At 42.4% G+C, this 20,856-nt stretch overlaps 1 protein-coding gene across 2 annotated transcripts in view; it reads left to right on the top strand.

Annotated features, from left to right (window-relative positions):
* LOC115221696 (cytoplasmic dynein 2 heavy chain 1-like) overlaps positions 1 to 20,856 on the top strand; it is a 398,382-nt gene that overhangs the window by 10,689 nt on the left and 366,837 nt on the right. The gene's annotated exons all lie outside the window — the stretch shown is intronic.

Here is a 20,856-nt window from a genome sequence, read left to right as displayed (position 1 = left end):
TATCAGATGTTGTTTTGTATCACTGGTTATAAGGCACCTTGCATCATTTTAGCTTTCAAATAATGCCAACCCGCTGGCTAAGGGAACAGGCCAACTTTCCTCCATTCCCTTTGTCATGGGGCTACCATTTACACCTGAGTGAACTGGAACAACATGAAATGAAGTGTTTTGCTCAGGAACACAACACACTACTCGGTCCAGGAATTGAACTTACAATCTAGCATTCATAAGTGCAATACCCTAACTACTAGGCCATCTGCCTTCACTATATATGTATGTATGTCATTGTTCAGTTTTATTTCCAGATTTCATGCCAATAGAGAAAGAACCGCTTTCGAACATTGATCCAAGACTCCTTCATTAAAATTTTAACAATATCAGGTATTTTTTGTATATATATGTGCAGAGGGAGGCACAATAGCCCAGTGGTTAGGGCAGCGGACTCGCGGTCGTGGGATCGTGGTTTCGATTCCCAGACCGGGCGTTGTGAGTGTTTATTAAGCGAAAACACCTAAAGTTTCACAAGGCTCCGGCAGGGGGGGAGGTGAGCCCTGCTGTACTCTTTCACCACAACTTTCTCTCACTCTTTCTTCCTGTTTCTGTTCTACCTGTATTTCAAAGGGCCACCCTTGTCACACTCTGTGTCATGCTGAATCTCCCCAACAACTATGTTAAGGGTACACATGTCTGTGGAGTGCTCAGCCACTTGCACGTTAATTTCACAAGCAGGCTGTTCCGTTGATCGGATCAACTGGAACCCTCGTCGTCGTAACCGACGGAGTGTCAACCATATGTGCAGATTTGTATGTTTTGTTTTATGTATGTATTCTCATGCATATAGTTGCATGTCTAGACATGCTCATAGATACTTAAATGACAAATGTCTGGAAAGTTCTACAGATTTGTACAGTTCCAGTTATGTATGTATAGGCGCAGGAGTGGCTGCGTGGTAAGTAGCTTGTTTACAAACCACATGGTTCAGGGTTCAGTCCCACTGCGTGGCACCTTGGGCAAGTGTCTTCTACTATAGCCTCGGGCCGACCAAAGCCTTGTGAGTGGATTTGGTAGACGGAAACTGAAAGAAGCCTGTCGTATATATGTATATATATATGTGCGTGTGTGTGTTTGTGTGTCTGTGTTTGTTCCCCTAGCATTGCTTGACAACCGATGCTGGAGTGTTTATGTCCCTGTTACTTAGCGGTTCGGCAAAAGAGACCGATAGAATAAGTACTGGGCTTACAAAAGAATAAGTCCCAGGGTCGAGTTGCTCGATTAAAGGCAGTGCTCCAGCATGGCCAAGGTCAAATGACTGAAACAAGTAAAAGAATAAAAGAGTATGTATGGGGGAAGTAGATTTGCTTAGTTATTCAGCTTAACACACCACCACTGGGTCTTCAGATACTCCTTGATCAATGCATTTCTGTGTGTTAATCAGCAATGATCATGTATATATGTATATGTAAATAAGTATGTATGTGTATACTGGCAGCTGGATGGTGAGCTGACATCAATTAAAAAATGTTTCTAGAATGGACAGAGATTCCTGTAATTAGAGCCATCATAGAACAGAAAATGCTAAAAAAGCTGATGGCAACTGTGATTGCATGTAATATATACATGCTTGTAAATATATATCTGTACGTCTTTATATACACACACTTCTGTTTGCATGCTGAGTACTTGAAAAAATAAATGCCATTGTGATTATATTTAATTGTACAGCATAACTGTATGGATTTATGAGCATGTGTGTTTGTATGTGTATGTTCTCTGTCATATAAATTTTCCTGTGTGTATATGTGCTTGTTATATAAATTGGTATTGTTAAGAAAATAGATAACTTTGGAATTAGTAGTTTTAACAGTGTTTTGATTAGGTTGTTGAAACTCACTTGTAAACAGTTCTGTCTTTTGAGAAGTGCGCAATAAGAAACATATTTGTCTTATTGTCAGGCTAATCAGCTGGATAATTTTGTAATTTATTATTCTCGGCAGAATAATACATATATACACATACATACATACACCAACAAATTTACACAAAAAACCCACAAATATTCAGTTTCACAGAGAAAGAACAAAAGAAATTGATGCATATTCTCCAAATTCAATCTAATTAGTGGCACAATGAAGATTTGTAAGACTTTCCAAAAGATACCCACATCTGAGATTTCTATGAGAATAGTTGCACATGCTTGGGTGTATGCATCGACAGTTCAACTAACACACCAACTCAACCATATATTCACAAACATTGGGAACTCTCTTAACTCACTAGCTTTGTTAGTGACTGGCTTGAACTCTCTCAAGAACTTACATTAAACTCAAAGAAAAATCATACATACATACCAACAGACATATCTATTATATAAAATCCGTTCTGTATGTCTGTGTGCGTGTCTTCTAGGATCTCGGGCATCCTCCATCCGATTGCGCTCAAATTTGATATGTAGATACCGACAGTATCAGGGCGTGTATAAGTCTTGAAAAAATTACAAAAATCGATTCCAGGTGAGAATGCAATCGATAAAGCAGTTTTTGTCCTGCTTTTCTTCCGTCAACCTGTACATAACTGCACCTTCCATTTTTTTTGTTGTTTTTGTACTGCTTAAAGGCATGTTTCTTTCCTGCCAAGCTTACTGTTTAAACCATGTTTGTGTTCTCCCAGTCAACAGCCTTATCATTACTGGTACTTTAAACTCTTCGGTTGCATATTTGTGTGAATAAAATCGTTTTTCTTTGGGATAGAAAAAAGTATATCTTTATTTCTTCTTTTGCTGGGTGTCTCAAATTTCTCAAAGGGGAGGCCTATGGGACGGTCGGACAAGTTGTTTTGAGAAAATTGGTTTAAATGTTTGACAACTCAGCACTGTCCATTGGACGGGGGGTGTTGTGCTCATATACAAATATATATAGATGCACACACTTATATAGCATCATCATCATTGTCATCATCTAATGTCCATGTTCCATGCTGACATGGATGATAAGGTTCGACAGGATCTGATGGGTTTAAGGGCTCCTTTGTACACTTGTGTCTCTTTTGGTATGGTTTCTATGACTGAATGTCCTTTCAAATGCCTACTATTTACAGCATTTGCTGAGCAGTTTTTGTGCCCCTGGCACAAGACCACAAAACCTGAGGTGGGGGAGGCAGGCACCTCTATGCTAGTAGATGAGGGGTTAAAGCTTGAGAGAAGGGGTTGGTAGACAGGTTCTTCTTGTAGAGCGGCTACAGGGCTACTCACATTTAGGAGAGAAGTTGAGAATGCTCAGTGGGAATCACCTTAATATATATATGGAATAATTACTATGAAACATTGCGTAGAATATATTGTATAAAGGATCATGGGTAAGGCCAGAACAATGCGAAATATTAAATGCAAGGTAAGTCTACATTAATTCATATATTTGTTTACTTGTGATTTGCCTTGCATTTACTTCACATTGTTCTGGCCTTACCCACAATCCTTTATACAATTTCTTTCTGTGCTCCTTTCTGTGGAAGAGCATAGGCTCGAAACCTTAAAGGCTTTTTCACTTCCCAAGCGTTATACTAATACATCTGTTTGTTGTCTACACCACCTGTCTTCGTCTTTTGTTTTGTTTTGTGAATTCTCCCTGTATACATACATGCATGCATACACACACACACACACACACACATTCACACACACAAGGGGGTGCTGAAAAACTCCTGGCTTTGGGTAAAAGAAAATACATGAGGCTCAGTTAATTATGATTTTATCCAACATATTCCCCTCTCAGATTCACACACTTATTACAGCAGTCCATATAAAAGAACTTGGAAGATTGGACCTCCAACCAGGCCTTATGCAATACCTTTAAAACCAGGAACTTCTCAGTACCCTCTTGTGTGTGTGTATATATATATATATAGGCATAGGTGTGGCTGTGTGGTAAGAAGCTTGCTTCTCAACCACGTAGTTCCAGGTTCAATCCCACTGCATACCACTTTGGACAACTGTCTTCTACTATAGCCTCATGCTGACCAAAGCCCTGTGAGTGGATTTGGTAGATGGAAGCTGAAAGAAGACTATCTTACAAAGAATAAGTAATGGAGTTGATTTCCTCAACTAAAGGCGGTGCTCAAGCATGGCTGCAGTCAAATGACGGAAGCAAGTAAAAAATATATATATATACATTCATTTACCAATCATGTTCCATGCTGCCATGGGTTGTGAAACAGAAGCAGTGTTAGAGTAAACTAGCCATCCGTATATCATACTTAATGCTGATACATCATGCAAAAGCAAAATAATTGCAGTTTTCATCTAGAGATAATATCTCTTATGGATGTACTATGTCTGAAAACACAAGTGGTTGTGTGGTAAGAATCTTGCTTCCCAACCACATGGTTCTGGCTTCAGTCCCACTGTGTGGTACCTTGGGCAAGTGTCTTAGGCCAATCAAAGCCTTGTGAGTGAATTTGGTAGATGGAAACTGAAAGAAGCCTGTCATATATATATATATATATATATATATATATATATATATATATATATATATACTTCTAGATACCTGTGCCGGTGACACATAGAAAGCACCATCTGATCGTGGCTGTCGCCAGTGCAGCCTCCACTGGCTTCTGTGCCAGTAGCACATAAAAAGCTCCATCTGAACGTGACCGAAGCCAACCCCGCCTCGAATGGCTCCTGTGCCGGTGGCACATGAACAGCGAACCAAATATCAATGGAAACAGTAGTTGTGATACCTGTGCCGGTGACACATAAAAAGCACCATCGAACCAAATATCAATGGAAACAGTAGTTGTGATACCTGTGCCGGTGGCACCTGAACATCGAGCCAAATATCAATGGAAACAGTAGTTGTGATACCTGTGCCGGTGACACTTAAAAAGCACCATCCGAACGTGGCCGTTGCCAGTGCAGCCTCCACTGGCTTCTGTGCCAGTGGCACATAAAAAGCACCATCCGAACGTGACCTATGCCAACCCCGCCTCGAATGGCTTCTGTGCCGGTGGCACATAAAAAGCACCATCCGAACGTGACCGATGCCAACCCTGCCTCGAATGGCTTCTGTGCCGGTGGCACATGAATATCGAACCAAATATCAATGGAAACAGTAGTTGTGATACCTGTGCCGGTGACACATATAAAGCACCGTCCGAACGAGGCCGTTGCCAGTGCAGCCTCCACTGGCTTCTGTGCCGGTGGCACATAAAAAGCAACATCCGAACGTGGCCAGTGCCAGCACCACCCCGACTGGCTTCTGTGCCGGTGGCACATAAAAAGCACCAACCGATCGTGAGATCCCAGAACATCTCGCTGTGCTTGAGGAGACCTGTTGAGTCAAGTGCATGTACATGAACATCGAACCAAATATCAATGGAAACAGTAGTAGTTGTGATACCTGTGCCGGTGACACATAAAAAGCACCATCCAAACGTAGCTGTTGCCAGTGCAGCCTCCACTGGCTTCTGTGCCGGTGGCACATAAAAAGCACCATCCGAACGTGACCGATGCCAACCCCGCCTCGAATGGCTTCTGTGCCAGTGGCACATAAAAAGCACCATCCGAATGTGACCGATGCCAGCACCGCCTTGACTGGCTTCTGCTGCGCCGGTAGCACAAAAAAAAAAAAGCACCAACTGATCGTGACCGATGCCAGACCCCTCTGGCACCTGTGCAGGTGGCACGTAAAAAGCACCCACTACACTCGCGGAGTGGTTGGCATTAGGAAGGGCATCCAGCTGTAGAAACACTGCCAGATCAGACTGGAGCCTGGGGCAGCCCCTGGCTCCCCAGACCCCGGTCGAACCGTCCAACCCGTGCTAGCGCGGAAAACGGACGTTAAACGATGATGATGATGATAGGATAAACGTTTTTCCAAAAATTTCATCAAAGTGGCCAGCATATTAAAAATACCTTTAAAGGTGAAAATTATTAGCAATTACAAATAAGGGTAAATATATATATATATATATATATGTATATGTATCCTAGTACAGACTAATATGCCAAGCATGCATGCCCTCCTCGTGCGGAGACGACTGCGCTGGCTCGGACACGTCTGCCGCATGCAGGACGGTCGCATGCCTAAAGACATCCTGTACAGCGAACTCACCACGGGATCCCGACCCAAGGGACGTCCACAGCTATGATACAGGGATGTGTGCAAGCGCGACCTGAGGACTGCCAACATCTGTGTGGACACGTGGGAGGTAACAGCTGCTGACCGCTCTGCCTGGCGTCGGACAGTGAGGAAAGGCGTTTCCATGGCTGAGGAAAGGAGAGCACAGCTGTGGTCGGACAGGCGGGACAGGAGGAGGACAACTGCAGCAACACCCCACACGTACCCATCGATGTTCGTGTGCAGCAACTGTACCAGGGACTGCCACTCTAGAATTGGACTGTTCAGTCACAGCAGACACTGCTCATCATCAAAGTAGGCCCCACCCTTGGCGCGACCCATTGTCTATCAAGACAGACGGGAAGAGAATGTATGTGTATGTATATGTATATGTATGTATATGTATATGTATATATGTATATGTATATATGTATATATATGTATATATATGTATATATGTATATATATGTATATGTATATATGTATATGTATATATATATATATATGTATATATATATATATGTATACATATATATACTATGCTTACAAAGAATAAGTCCTGAGGCTATAGTAGAAGACAGTTGTCCAAAGTGCTATGCAGTGGGATTGAACCCGGAACTACGTGGTTGAGAAGCAAGCTTCTTACCACACAGCCGCACCTATGCCTATATATGTGTCTGTGTTTGTCCCCCACACTATCATTTGACAACCAATGTTGGTGTGTTTACGTCCTTGTAATCTAGCAGTTTGGCAAAAGAGACTAATAAAATAAGTATTAGGCTTACAAAGAATAAGTCCTGAGCTTGATTTCTTTGACTAAAACCCTTTAAGTCAGTGCTCCAGCCTGGCTGTAGTCTAATGACTGAAACAAGTAAAAGGGTGAAAGAATATTATTAACAGACAAGAGTCTCCCAACAGCAGCAGTGGGATTACTAGATACACATTTCTCTCTCATTGGGCTTTGTCAGTGGCATGTACGCACTGCCAACACAGTACATCCATAAGAGATATCTCCAAACAAATGGCTGAAAGAGCTTCGAATACTGTTTCCATTTTTCTGTCTAAATATGCAAAAAATAAAGAAAATTCATGAAATGAAACCCTCAGTCTGTGTAGGCATTGATGGCTGGGAATCCTATCTTGATTGAGAATCAGTCAGTTTTAAGGTGATATATCTTGGTTGTCGGCAGCTAGTAGTTTGAAGTTCCTCAGGAGAGATTACCTCCGGTGGCAGCAATAGGATAGTTCATATTTCCTGTTGATAGACACTGCAGTTTTTCATGGAGGTAAAGCTGGCAATTGAGGTTTTTTTAGTTTCAGCCATTGGTTTCAAAATTCCATTGCTACTATTTTACAATATGGTTTAGAAGTTTGTGCTATGCAAAATACTTGGCACCGAACCATCTTTTCTGTTGCTGTGAATGTCTGAATTATTGGAAACCAATTGCAGCATAAACATAAAATAAAATGGGAATAGAATTATAAATCATAACATGCGTTTGCATTGGATAAAGAACAATTCTGCCATAGTTATTTAATTTCGTATCAGGTTCTTCAGCTGACAAATCAATGTATGCTACGATTTTGTTAAATTGTGGCTTTCTTCATCCAAAACCTTTACAGAATGTATAAACAAGATTAGTTGCTGTACTACTACTACTACTACTACTTCTACTACTACTACTACTGCTGCTGCTGCTACTACTACTACTACTACTTACTACTACTACTACTACTACTACTTACTACTACTACTACTGCTGCTGCTGCTGCTTCTTTTTGTTTCCATGTAAACCCCCACTGTCCTTTGTATTGTCCTCATTATTTTTATGGCCCTTGAGGCCATTAAAGAAAGAATCATTATTATTAATTATTATTATTATTATTATTAATTATTATTATTATTATTATTATTGTTATTTATTATTATTAAAGTGGTGAGCTGGCAGAATTTTTAGCACCCTGGGAAAACAACAGCATTTCGTCCATCTTTACATTCAGAGTTCAAATTCCATCAGAGTCAAATTTGCCTTTCATCCTTTTGGGGGTCAATAAAATAAGTATCAGTTGAACATTGGGGGTCAATGTAATTGACTTCTCCCTTATCCCAAAATTGCTGGCCTTGTGCCAAAATTTGAAACCATTATCATCATCATCATCATTATTGTTATTGCAGTTTTAATACAAGCATCATACAACCTACCTTTTGTTCTTCGGGAAAAGATTTCTTTTGTCACAGTGATAGAAGCTCTTTGTCCTCTCTCCAATCCATTCTTCCTCTGGCTACCATATCTTCAGAGCGACTATTTCCCTTGCTGGTTAAGTCTCCTAGGTAACAAAAGCTATCAACTACTTCTAGTGAGCCAGCCAGATATTTAAGAGTGATACTGCTACGTATTGCTCCAGAGCATCTGTTGCACATGTAGCTTACTTTCTCTGTTAGTCTGCCAGTAATTTCACTACAGGCATAGGAGTGGCGGTGTGGTAAGTAGCTTGCTTACGAACCACATGGTTCTGAGTTCAGTCCCACTGCATGGCACCTTGGGCAAGTGTTTTCTACTATAGCCTCGGGCCGACCAAAGCCTTGTGAGTGGATTTGGTAGACAGAAACTGAAAGAAGCCTGTCGTATATATGTATATATGTGTGTTTGTGTTTGTCCCCCCAACATCGCTTGACAACCGATGTTGGTTTTTTACGTCCCCGTAACTTAGCGGTTCGGCAAAAGAGACCTATAGAGTAAGTACTAGGCTTACAAAGAATAAGTCCTGGGATTGATTTGCTCGACTGAAGGCGGTGCTCCAGCATCGCCGCAGTCAAATGACTGAAACAAGTAAAAGAGTAAAAGAGTACATCTCTTGTGTGTCCATAGCTTACATCAAGTACAGTGTATGGAGTTTTCAAGAGTAATACAACACTTCGCAAATATCTCATTTGAGTAAAACCACCAATAGAAGAGAATATGGCCAAAGACTGCGTGTACTCCATCCCATACAGCTGTGGTAGGTTATACAAAGGCGAAACATGCCACCCCTCAATATAAGTGTAGACGAACATTGCAAAGCTGTGACATGAGGAAATATTGATAAATCGGGTATAGCTGATCATGTATGGAAAAATGGAGACCACCTCCCCCTGTGGGGTGAAGTTAAAATAATAGATAGAGAATGCCACTGGAAACTAAAAGAAGCAGCACATATGCTAGGACACAACAATCTCCTAAGCAGACCAAGTGCAGATGTGAGCAGCATATAGGAATCAGTATTAAGGAAGGATAGAAAAATATTAGATTTACAAGCCCTAAAATTCACTCCATAATTGCCCACAGGCATATGGCGTAATGGTTAAGAGCGCAGGCTACTAACCCCAAGATTCCAAGTTTGATTCCAAGCAGTGACTTGAACAATAACAACAATAATAATAATAACATTGAAAAATACCTTAGGAATGAGAACCCAGATTCAAAATTTCCCCAAGACACCTGATGAAGGCTGGAGGGTATATCAGCCGAAACGTTGTGTTAACAACAAACAAGATGAGGACAAATATCCGTCGAATGTAAATAATGTTATCTACTCCTTTTCTGCATATCAAGCAAGTTTGTTTCCTTGAAGAGAATAGGGTTCTGTCTTCTTTCCTACTTGCTGAAACCTTTGTCTTTGCTAAATTTACTTTAACACCTCTCAATTCTAGGTTTAATTACCATGCTTGGAATTTCCCCATTAATTCCACTATAGATTCAGCCCTGAGGACTAGATCCTCAGCTTGTAGGAGTTTCCATGGCCATCCAGTCTTAAATCATTCTGTGTTAGTCTTTAGGACTATGACCAATATAAGGGAGCTGAGGTTTAACCTTCATAGACTACTTCTGCCCCATGTCAAATTTTTTACTGAAATCTTTGTCGTCCCTCACTTTACTTACTGCCTATTTGTACAAAGCTTGTACAGACCTCACAAGCCATTCATCTACATCTAGTTTCCTCGTTGACCATCAAATTACTAATTATGGTACTTTGTCAAATGTTTTCTCCAAATCAGTCAAAGCCAGAAATGGTGGTTTATTCTTAGCCAAGTATTTCTCCTGCAATTGCCTCACTAAGAAATATGCATCTTTGGTGCCTTCTCTTGTGACAAAGCTAAACCTCATCCTATCGGGTCTTGACCCCTTCTATGACCTTCATACTAATCTAGTATCTTGATTCCTCTGTAGTTGCTTCTCTCTTGTGACGGCACATGGCTTAGTGGTGAGGGTATTCTGATCACCAGTGAATTCAATTCCTGGTGGCACGTTGTGCCATTGAGCAAGAAACTTAAATTCTCATTGCTCCAGTCCACTCAGCTTACAAGATTGAATTGTACTTGAAATTCAAAGGGCCAGCCTTGTTGCATTCTGTGTCATGCTGAATCTCCCTTGAGAACTATGTTAAGGTTATGTGTGTAGAGGCACATGGTCTAGTGGTTAGAGCAGCGAACTCGCAGTCGAGGGATCTCAGGTTCGAATCTCAGACCGGGCGATGTGTGTGTTTATGAGCAAAACACCTAAGCTCCACGCGGCTCCAGCAGAAGATAATGGTGAACTTATGCTGACTCTTTCGCCACAACTTTCTCTCACTCTTTCCTCCTGCATCATGCGGCTCACCTGCGACGAACTGGCGTCCCGTCCAGGTGGGGAACCTATATGCCAAGGAAACCGAGAAACCGGCCCTTATGAGCCAGGCATGGCTCAAGAAGGAGCAAACAAGGTTATGTGTGTCTGTAGGATGCTCAATCACCTGCATGGTTAATTTCATGAGTAGGCTGTTTCATTGATCCGATCAACTAGAAGCCTCGTCATCATAACCGATGGAGTGCCAGTTTAGTAACTAAAGAGGAACCAGACTACTAGTGCCAGTTTAGTTGTTTCTCTCTAATGCATCTCCTTTATCTTTATCTTGTGAGTGGGTTTGGTAGACGGAAACTGAAAGAAACCTGTCGTATATATGTATATAGCCTTGGCCCAAGGCTATAGTAGAAGACACTTGCCCAAGGTGCCACGCAGTGGGACTGAATCTGGAACAATGTGGTTGGTAAGCAAGCTATTTACCACACAGCCTCTCCCGCGCCTATGTGTGTGTATATGTTTGTGTGTCTGTGTTTGTCTCCCCAATATCGCTTGACAACCGATGCTGGTGTATTTACATCCCCGTAACTTAGCAGTTCAGCAAAAGAGACTGATAGAATAAATTCTAGGCTTACAAAGAATAAGTCCTGGGGTCGATGTGCTTGACTAAAGGTGGTGCTCCAGCATGGCCGCAGTCAAATGACTGAAACAAGTAAAGAGTAAAAGAATAATGATATTGCTTCTCCAGTCTTAGGGTCAGACAGCATCAGGTACAATTTGATTACAGATGGTTATCATATGCTGTATCACATGAGATATTTTGAGCATCTCTGCAGTTATTCCTGAGGGACCTACAGCTTCCCATCCCTTCATGTTCATGATTGCTTTATTTACCACATTGCTATCAACTCAGTAGGGTCAGTATAACAGAGTCCCTTTTTCATCCTGTGTATTCTCCCTGTTGAGCAGCTTTGCATAACAGCACTTCCTCGTCACCTTCTTGATTGCAGAGAAGCAGGTCAAATACCTATTTCTTTATTACCCACAGGGGCTAAACACAGAGGGGACAAACAAGGACAGACATAGGTATTAAGTCGATTACATCGACCCCAGTGCGTAACTGGTACTTAATTTATCGACCCCAAAAGGATGAAAGGCAAAGTCGACCTCGGCGGAATTCGAACTCACAACGTAACGCAGACGAAATACCGCTAGGCATTCTGCCCGGCGTGCTAACGATTCTGCCAGCTTGCCACCTTAGCAGGTCAAATACCACAAAGGCAGCATGTTTGACGCTCTGGAAATTCTGCTGGTTTGTCTGTCTTGGAACAACACCAACGGATGTAAATCAGTCTTCATACTTTCTTAGACTGAACTGGTTAATAAGTGACAATTCCAATAATTGCACCAAACATTGTAATTTATCACTGACATCTGCCACTTGTCTTGTACACAGTGTTACTGCATTGTCTGGCTGCTTGTTGACAAATAACACGATAACGCCAACCATCGTCTACTTCCTCTGCCATGGTGAGCTGCTACTACTGTCTACAGCAGTTACTTAGAGACATTAACCACTCAGTTCAACATATGTGTGTGTATGTATGTGTGTATTACATACATACATCATCATCATCATCGTTTAGCGTCTGCTTTCCATGCTGGCATGGGTTGGACGGTTCAACTGGGGTCTGGGAAGCCAGAAGGCTGCACCAGGTCCAGTCTGATCTGGCAATGCTTCTACAGCTGGATGCCCTTCCTAATGCCAACCACTCCATGAGTGTAGTGGGTGCTTTTTACGTGCCACCGGCACAGGTGCCAGACGAGGCTGGCAAACGTCCACGATCGGATGGTGCTTTTTATGTGCCACCAGCACGGGTGCCAGGCGAGGCTGGCAAACGACCACGATCGGATGGTGCTTTTTATGTGCCACCGGCACAGGTGCCAGACGAGGCTAGCAAACGGCCACGATCGGATGGTGCTTTTTACGTGCCACCGGCACAGGTGCCGACGAGGCTGGCAAACGGCCCGATCGGATGTGCTTTTTACGTCCACCGGCACAGTGTCAGTCAGACGGGCTGGCAAACGACCACGATCGGATGGTGCTTTTTACGTGCCAGACGAGGCTGGCAAACGGCCACGATCGGATGGTGCTTTTTACGTGCCACCGGCACAGGTGCCAGACGAGGCTGGCAAATGGCCACGATCGGATGGTGCTTTTTACGTGCCACCGGCACAGGTGCCAGATGAGGCTGGCAAACGGCCACGATCGGATGGTGCTTTTTATGTGCCACTGGCACAGAGGCCAGGCGAGGCTGGCAACGGCCATGATCAGATGGTGCTTTTTATGTGCCACCGGCACAGGTGCCAGACGAGGCTGGCAAACGGCCACGATCGGATGGTGCTTTTTATGTGTCACTGGCACAGAGGCCAGGCGAGGCTGGCAATGGCCACGATCGGATGGTGCTTTTTACGTGCCACTAGCACGAGGCCATACATATATATATATATATATATATATATATATATATATATATATATATATATTATATATACACACACACACGTACATTTATACACACACACACACATACACATGTATAAAAATGTCTGGTGGAGTGGGACAAGACCTAATCACCCGTATAGTTAATCAGGTTGTCCATGAGGGAGTAATGCCCAACGATTGGTGTAGCAGCATTATAATCAACCGCTACAAAAGCAATGGGGATGCCCCAGACAGAAATAATTACAGCAGCATCAAATTGCTGGCACAGGTGACGTAAGTTATAGAAAGGGTCATCGCTCAATTAATTAGGAAGAGGGTTAGCGTAAATGAGAATAGGCTGTGCAAAGTTCAGAGAGCTGCTATGTCTGTTTGTAACACAGGTCCTCTCCCTCAAAGTGAAAGGCAGGTTGTATGATGCCTGTATGTGAACAGCTATGTTATATGGCCTTGAGACATGGGTTGTGACTACTGAGGATATGCGAACGCTTGAAACAAATGGACCTAGTATGCTCCACTGGATGGGTGATGTCGGTGTGCATATACGACAGAGTGTAAGTGATTTGAGAGAAAAACTGAGAATGTGAAGCATCAGATGTAGCGTATACAGAATGATAAAGGCTTATTTAGCATTGCTAGTGGAGTGCTAAGAGTACCATACGAGTGAGATCGTGGCCAGAGCAACAAGCTGGCCTCCATGCTGATGGCACGTTAAAAACACCATTCGAGCGTGATCGTTACCTGCGTTGCCTTACTAGCACTTGTGCTGGTGGCATGTGAAACATTCGAGCGAGGTCATTGCCAGTGCCGCTGGACTGGCTCCTGTGTAGGTGGCACATAAAAAGCATCATTTAAGCATGGACATTGCCAGTACCGCCTGACTGGCCCTCATGCCGGTGGCACATAATAGCACCCACTACACTCTCGGAGTGGTTGGCGTTAGGAAGGGCATTCAGCTGTAGAAACTCTGCCAGATCAGATTAGAGCCTGGTGCAGCTATCTGGTTCCCCAGTCCTCAGTCAAATCGTCCAACCCATGCTAGCATGGAAAGCGGACATTAAATGATGATGATAATGAGGATGTGCAAGACAAGAAAGTGGCATGTAAATGCATGACAGTAGCTTGATTGATAAAGAAACCAAGGATATGAAAGTAGGGAGAGCTGTGTGTTCATCAGAGACAATTGCAGAGGTGCTCTGATTAACCTGGTTATGGTTAATCAAATCAATACAGGATGGTGTAGAAGTCATTGGGTATGGCCTTGCTATGATTCTGCTCTGCTCAGCTTCTCCCCTTCATCTTTTTGAGAGTTGATAAATCAGGTGCCTTTCTTGGAGTAATGAGTTACTGGAACTGGGAAAGCATGCAACAGACAGGGTGTTTTGCAGTGTCTATGCTGACTTTTTTACATTCTCAAAGCAACTCCCTGTGGCAACCCTAGTGCCAAGCTGTTTCTGCTCTTAATCTGTCTCTTAGACATCACTATCATAGAGAGAGGAAACTGGTCTTCATCATCATAATTTTATTGTCCGCTTTTCCATGCTTGAATAAGCTGGACAGAGTTTTGCGAGGCAAATTTTTTGACCAAGATGCCCTTCATGTTTCCACACACTCACCTGTTTCCAAGCAAGGTAATATTTTCCCCATAGTTGGATATATTTCTGCAAAATATTGGAAATTTACAACAATCACATGACGTCAAGATAAGGATACACACACATACATATATATACATACATACATACATCCCTTCATCACTGCTTGCATAATAGTCATACAACTATTACAAAATGTCAAAAAAGGGGACAGTAACACACACATGTACACACACACACACATATACACGTACACACACACACCATACATATATAAGCATATAGGACAGGCTTCTTTCAGTTTCTGTCTCCGAAATCTGCTCACAAGGCTTTGGTCAACCTGGAACTACCATAGAAGACATTTGTTCAAGATGCCACTCAGTGGCACTGAAACAGAAACCACGCAGCCACACCTGTACCTATCTACACCGGTGCCAATACAGAAAGCTTGTGCCTTGGAGAAAAAAGAAGTTTCCTTGTGCACATATTCTCCATGTTCTCAGAAAACAACAGAAATCCCAGCCTCTGCATCTCCCACACTCCTTCCTACCCCTGTCACTTCATTACTTTTCTTGTGTAATATAAGAAACACCTTTCTTTCTTATATATGGATATTGACTGTGAACAAGCAAACAGATTATTGGTGGTTTAAGAAAAGCCATTTATCATATCCCACTCAATGATTCCTGTTAGCACAGTAAGCTTTACTGACATAGTTGTTACTTCTTCTTCTTTTTCTTTTTCTTCTTCTTCTCTACTACTTCTTCTTCTTCTTCGTTTTCTTCTACTTCTTCATCTACTTCTTCTTCTATTTCTTCTTTTTCTTCTTTTTCTTTTTCTTCTTCTTCTACTTCTTTTTCTTCTTCTTCTACTTCTTTTTCTTCTTCTTCTACTTCTTTTTCTTCTTCTTCTTCTTCTTCTTCTTCTTCTTCTTCTTCTTCTACTACTTCTTCCAATCAGGACTCACGCCATTAGCCACAAAGAATAATCTCAAATTCGAGCCTACTCTAACCTACTAAGAATGCGTGTGGCAACTTGAAGATCCACCCACCACACGCGATAGACTGGTGGTTGCACGGGCGCGAAAGCTACGTTGTTATCCTCATTCCGTAAACGGTGGCTTTTAACGGGTGGAAAGCTGAACCATCCTGGGGTACAGAGGATTCGCAATCTAGACTAGGGTCTGAAAGTTTTACCACACCATAGTGGGTTACACCATGGTTCCTCTGCTTTGTGGCAGAAGTAGGAATAAAGAGTGAGAGAAAGTTGTGGTGAAAGAGTACAGCGGGGTTCACCACTACCCCACGCCGGAGATTCGTGGAGCTTAGGTGTTTTTGCTCAATAAACACTCAATGCCCGGTTTGGGAATTGAAACTGCGTTTTTATGGCCGCGAGTCCGCTGCCCTAACCACTGGGCCATTGCGCCTCCACAGTTGCTGGTGGCGGTGGCAGCAGTGGGGTGGGGGAGTGTTTTGGTGGTTTGTGGTGGCAGTGAGGATGTTAAGGATGGTGGTAATAATGGTTAACCTCCAGAGCAATCTTGATCAGAATGTGTTCCAGCTGTAGCTGTGTTTTTTTCTCTCCTCCTCCACCCTCCCCACCTGTCGTAGTGATTAAAGAGAGATTTAGTTGCTATGCTTAATGGTTTGGTGTTACTGTTAACATTAATGGTGTCCACATTAAATAATGGTTGGCAGTATTAATGGCATTGAAGATAGAGATAGCAGTGCTGTTATAGTTGTTGTAGTGCTGTTATAGTTGTTGTTGTTTTATGCTAGGGTTGTCCCCTCTGCAGATCCTTGATTGATCAAAGGTATTCCAGCTATAACCATCTCTCTTTTTATTATTTTTTAATTTTTTTTAATGGGTATTGTAGGGCACAGGCATGGCTAAGTGGTTAGGGATGTTGCTTTTGCAACTATATGTTTTTAGGTTCAGTCCCACTTTATGGTATCTTGATCAAGTGTCTTCAACTTATATCCCCAGGCTGAATAATTTCTTATGACTGACTTCAGTAGAAACTGTGTGAAAGTCCAATATATAATATATATATATATATATATATACTCTTTACTCTTTTACTTGTTTCAGTCATTTGACTGCAGCCATGTTGTAGCACTGCCTTTAATTGAGCAAATCGACCCCAGGACTTATTCTTTGTAAGCCTACTACTTATTCTATTGGTCTCTTTTGCCGAAGTGCTATGTTACAGGAACGTAAACACACCACCTTCGGTTGTCAAGCGATGGTAGGTGACACAAACACAGACACACAAAATAATATATACATATATACGGCGGGCTTCCTTCAGTTTCTGTCTACCAAATCCACTCACAAGGCTTTGGTCGGCCCAAGGCTATAGTAGAAGACACTTGCCCAAGGTGCCACGCACCTTGGGCAAGTTGTCTGTATGTATGTGGTGTGTGTATAATATATATATATATATATATATATATATATATATATATATATACATACATACATATACTATATATATATATATATATATATATTATATATAATATATAATATATATATATGTCATCATAATCATTCATTTAATGTATGCTTTCCATGCTGGCATGGGTTGGATAGTTTGAGAGGAGTTGTCCAGATTCCAGTTGCCTGTTTCGGCACAGTTTCTGCAGCTGGATGCCCTTCCTAATGCCAACCTCTTTACAAAATGTGTTGGGTGCTCTTTACGTGCCACCGGCACAGGTGTGTGTTTCACATTGCACCAGCATGAGTGCATTTTACATGGACCAGCACCTGCAAAGGGCATTTTCTTTTTTTATTCTTTTACTTGTTTCAGTCATTTGACTGTGGCCATGCTGGAGCACTACCTTTAGTCGAGCAAATTGACCCCATGACTTATTCTTTGTAAACCTAGTACTTATTCTATCGGTCTCTCTTGCTGAACAACTAAGTGGTGGGGGACGTAGACACAGCAGCATCAGTTATCAAGCAACGTTGTGGGGACAAACACAGACACACAAACATAAACACACACACATATATACGACGGGCTTCTTTCAGTTTCTGTCTACCAAATCCGCTCACAAGGCTTTGGTCGGCCCGAGGCTATAGTAGAAGACATTGCCCAAGGTGCCACGCTGTGGGACTGAACCCGGAACCATGTTGTTGGTAAGCAAGCTATTTACCACACAGCCACTCCTGTGCCTATGCATACCTGTATGTATAGAAGATTGTGATTTTACATAGTTCAATGCATCTTCTCAAGTCCAGCAAATTACCACAATTCCTTACCCTGGTCATTTCTTCAGTGAGGCCCAGCATCTGAGGATCTTTCTCACCACTTCATCTTGCATCTTCCTGGATCTACTTCTACAGATTCCCTCCAGTTATAGATTGGTACTGTCCCCATCCATCATTTGTTTAACATCCGCTTTCCATGCTGGCATGGCTTGGATGGTTTGACTGAGGACTGGTGAGCCAAAGGCTGCAGCAGGCTCAATCTCATCTGGCAAAGTTTCTACAGCTGGATGCTCTTCCTAATGCCAACCACTCCGAGAGTGTAGTGGGTGCTTTTTATGTATGTATGTATCTGTATGCATTTCTGTTTGTTCCTCGAATGCTTGACAACCAGTGTTGGTTTGGTTATGTCCCTCATAACTTAGCAGCTCAGCAAAAGCGATTGATAGACTAATTACAAGGAGTTAATTTGTTCAGTTGAAAACACTTCAAGGTGGTACCCCAGCATGGCCACAGTCCAGTGACTGGAACAAGTAAAAGATAAAAGATATTGTGTATCTCAGTTTACATTACTCAATGTATTCTTTCCTAGTTATGATTTGTAGGTAATTTGACTGTTATTTCTGGCAGAGCAAGCAACCATACAGAGGTCTACATATAGTATAGTTAATGTTGGTGTTATAGGTGTTGTTTAACCCCAGGTCACACTTGATCAAGCTGGTCAAACGCCTATTCCAGCTGTGACTTTTGTGTCTTTGCAAATCATCATTACCACCACCACCACCACCACCACAACCACCATCATCATCACCACCACCACCACCGCTACAACCACCACCACCATCACCATCATCATTTAATGTCCATTTTTGATGCTGGCATGGGTTGGACGATGTGACCAGAGCTGATAAGACCAGGGGACTGCACCAGGCTCTATTGTCTGTTCTGGCCTGGTTTCTATGGCTGGATGTCCTTCCTAATGCCAACCACTCCAGGATACCTGACTGCTATGCTGATGATGACAATAATAGGATTAATGGTAGTGGTGCTGCTGCTGCTGCTGCTGTTGTTGTTGTTGTTGTTGTTGTTGGTGGTGGTGGTGGTGGTGGTGGTGGTGCTGCTGCTGCTGCTGCTGCTGCTGCCACTGCTGCTCAGTTGTAGATCAGCCCTGACAGACAGACAAACAGACATACAGATCTTTCAGCAGAAATTGTTTCATTAATGAGGGTCTTATCTTTTTTTTCAGGCATTGCATACTTTAGAATACATTATCTAATGTGTCATTTATGTAAAGGTAGGAAGGTGTGTGATTTATGGGGGACTCAACTGTTTTTTCTAGGAGCTTAAGCAACTGCGTACATGCTTCCTCATATGGTGTTGCTTTATTTCACCCCAGGTCGGCTCTGATTAAGTATAACGATAACTAAAATTGCAGTGACACTAATGAGTCACGAATTGATCCTCATGCCAAATGGCAAAAAGCAATAAACAAGAAGAAAGGAAATGGTGGTGGTGGGGGTATGCAGCAACCAATGAAACTGGGAGGTTCAAATGGATGGAAGAACCACATCCCAACAACGACACACAAACGGCATCACCAACAATAACATCATCATCATCACTACCATCACCATCACTACCATCACTATCACCATCATCACTACCATCACCATCACCATCACCACTATCACCATCATCACTACCATCACCATCACTACCATTATCCTCACCATCACCATCATCACTACCATCACCATTACCACCTTCATCATCATCACTATCATCGCCATCACTACCATCACCATCATAACCATCACCATCATTACCATCACCATCATCATCACTACCATCACCATCACTACCATTATCATCACCATCACCAGTATCACCATCATCACTACCATCATCATCACTACCATCACTATTACCACCACCATCATCATCATACTGAATTACATCAATGCAAAACGATTTCATCATGTATCAATAACATCAATATTGACACACATAAAAATTGTCGAAGCAAGTCAAAACACATACGGTGTCTTGTAAAGCAATTACCCCCAACAATATAGGAGACTTCAGGGGATTATTAGCAGAAAATTATTTCTGGGAACGCCTACATTTAACCAGACAGACAGACAGAACATCAGCCCCACCACCACCACACACACACACACCAAATTAGGCAAAAAATTAATATAATTGAGACTTTTTCACTTTCTGCCTTCTGTCAAATACGACCTTAGTCAAAATATGTAGTGTAAATTCACATGGGTTTGAGTTGCCTTGGAAGCAGGGCCACTTACTCACTGACCCCAGGTTACTAGATATAGATGTGGTGGCCATGAGCAAGACCAGAATTTCTGATTCGTTAGCCTTTGCGCCCATTGTTGGTGGATGTAAGATCTACTTACCCCAGGATGAGTAGGATTGGTAGGTAGAGTTGCTGTGTTGTTTTGGGAAGGCCTGTATTTCAAGATATGGACCATTTTTTGGGGACCAAAAAGGTAAGCTGGCAGTACTGGACACATCCAGCAGCAAAATCCACACCTTCAGACTAGTAATTGGGCTGAATAATCAGTTTCTTTAGAAGGTAAGCTGGCAGTACTGGACACATCCAGCAGCAAATTCCACACCTTCAGACTAGTAATTGGGCTGAATAATCAGTTTCTTTGGACATCTGAATGTTTCTTGAGAACATCCTACTTCTTGGTGCTTGTGGGAGATTGGAATAGTAATAAATACTTAGACTGAGTAGGGTTAGCTGGTAGAAGAGGGGCAGTGAAAAATCCTCACAAATCTGCTTAGATGCTTTCAATTATCTGAAAGAT

This window comes from Octopus sinensis, linkage group LG18, assembly GCF_006345805.1.
Source record: "Octopus sinensis linkage group LG18, ASM634580v1, whole genome shotgun sequence".
NCBI classification, from domain to species: Eukaryota; Metazoa; Mollusca; class Cephalopoda; order Octopoda; family Octopodidae; genus Octopus; species Octopus sinensis.
The sequence above is the reverse complement of the archived record's forward strand: the minus strand, read 5'-3'. Positions and strand labels throughout refer to the sequence as shown.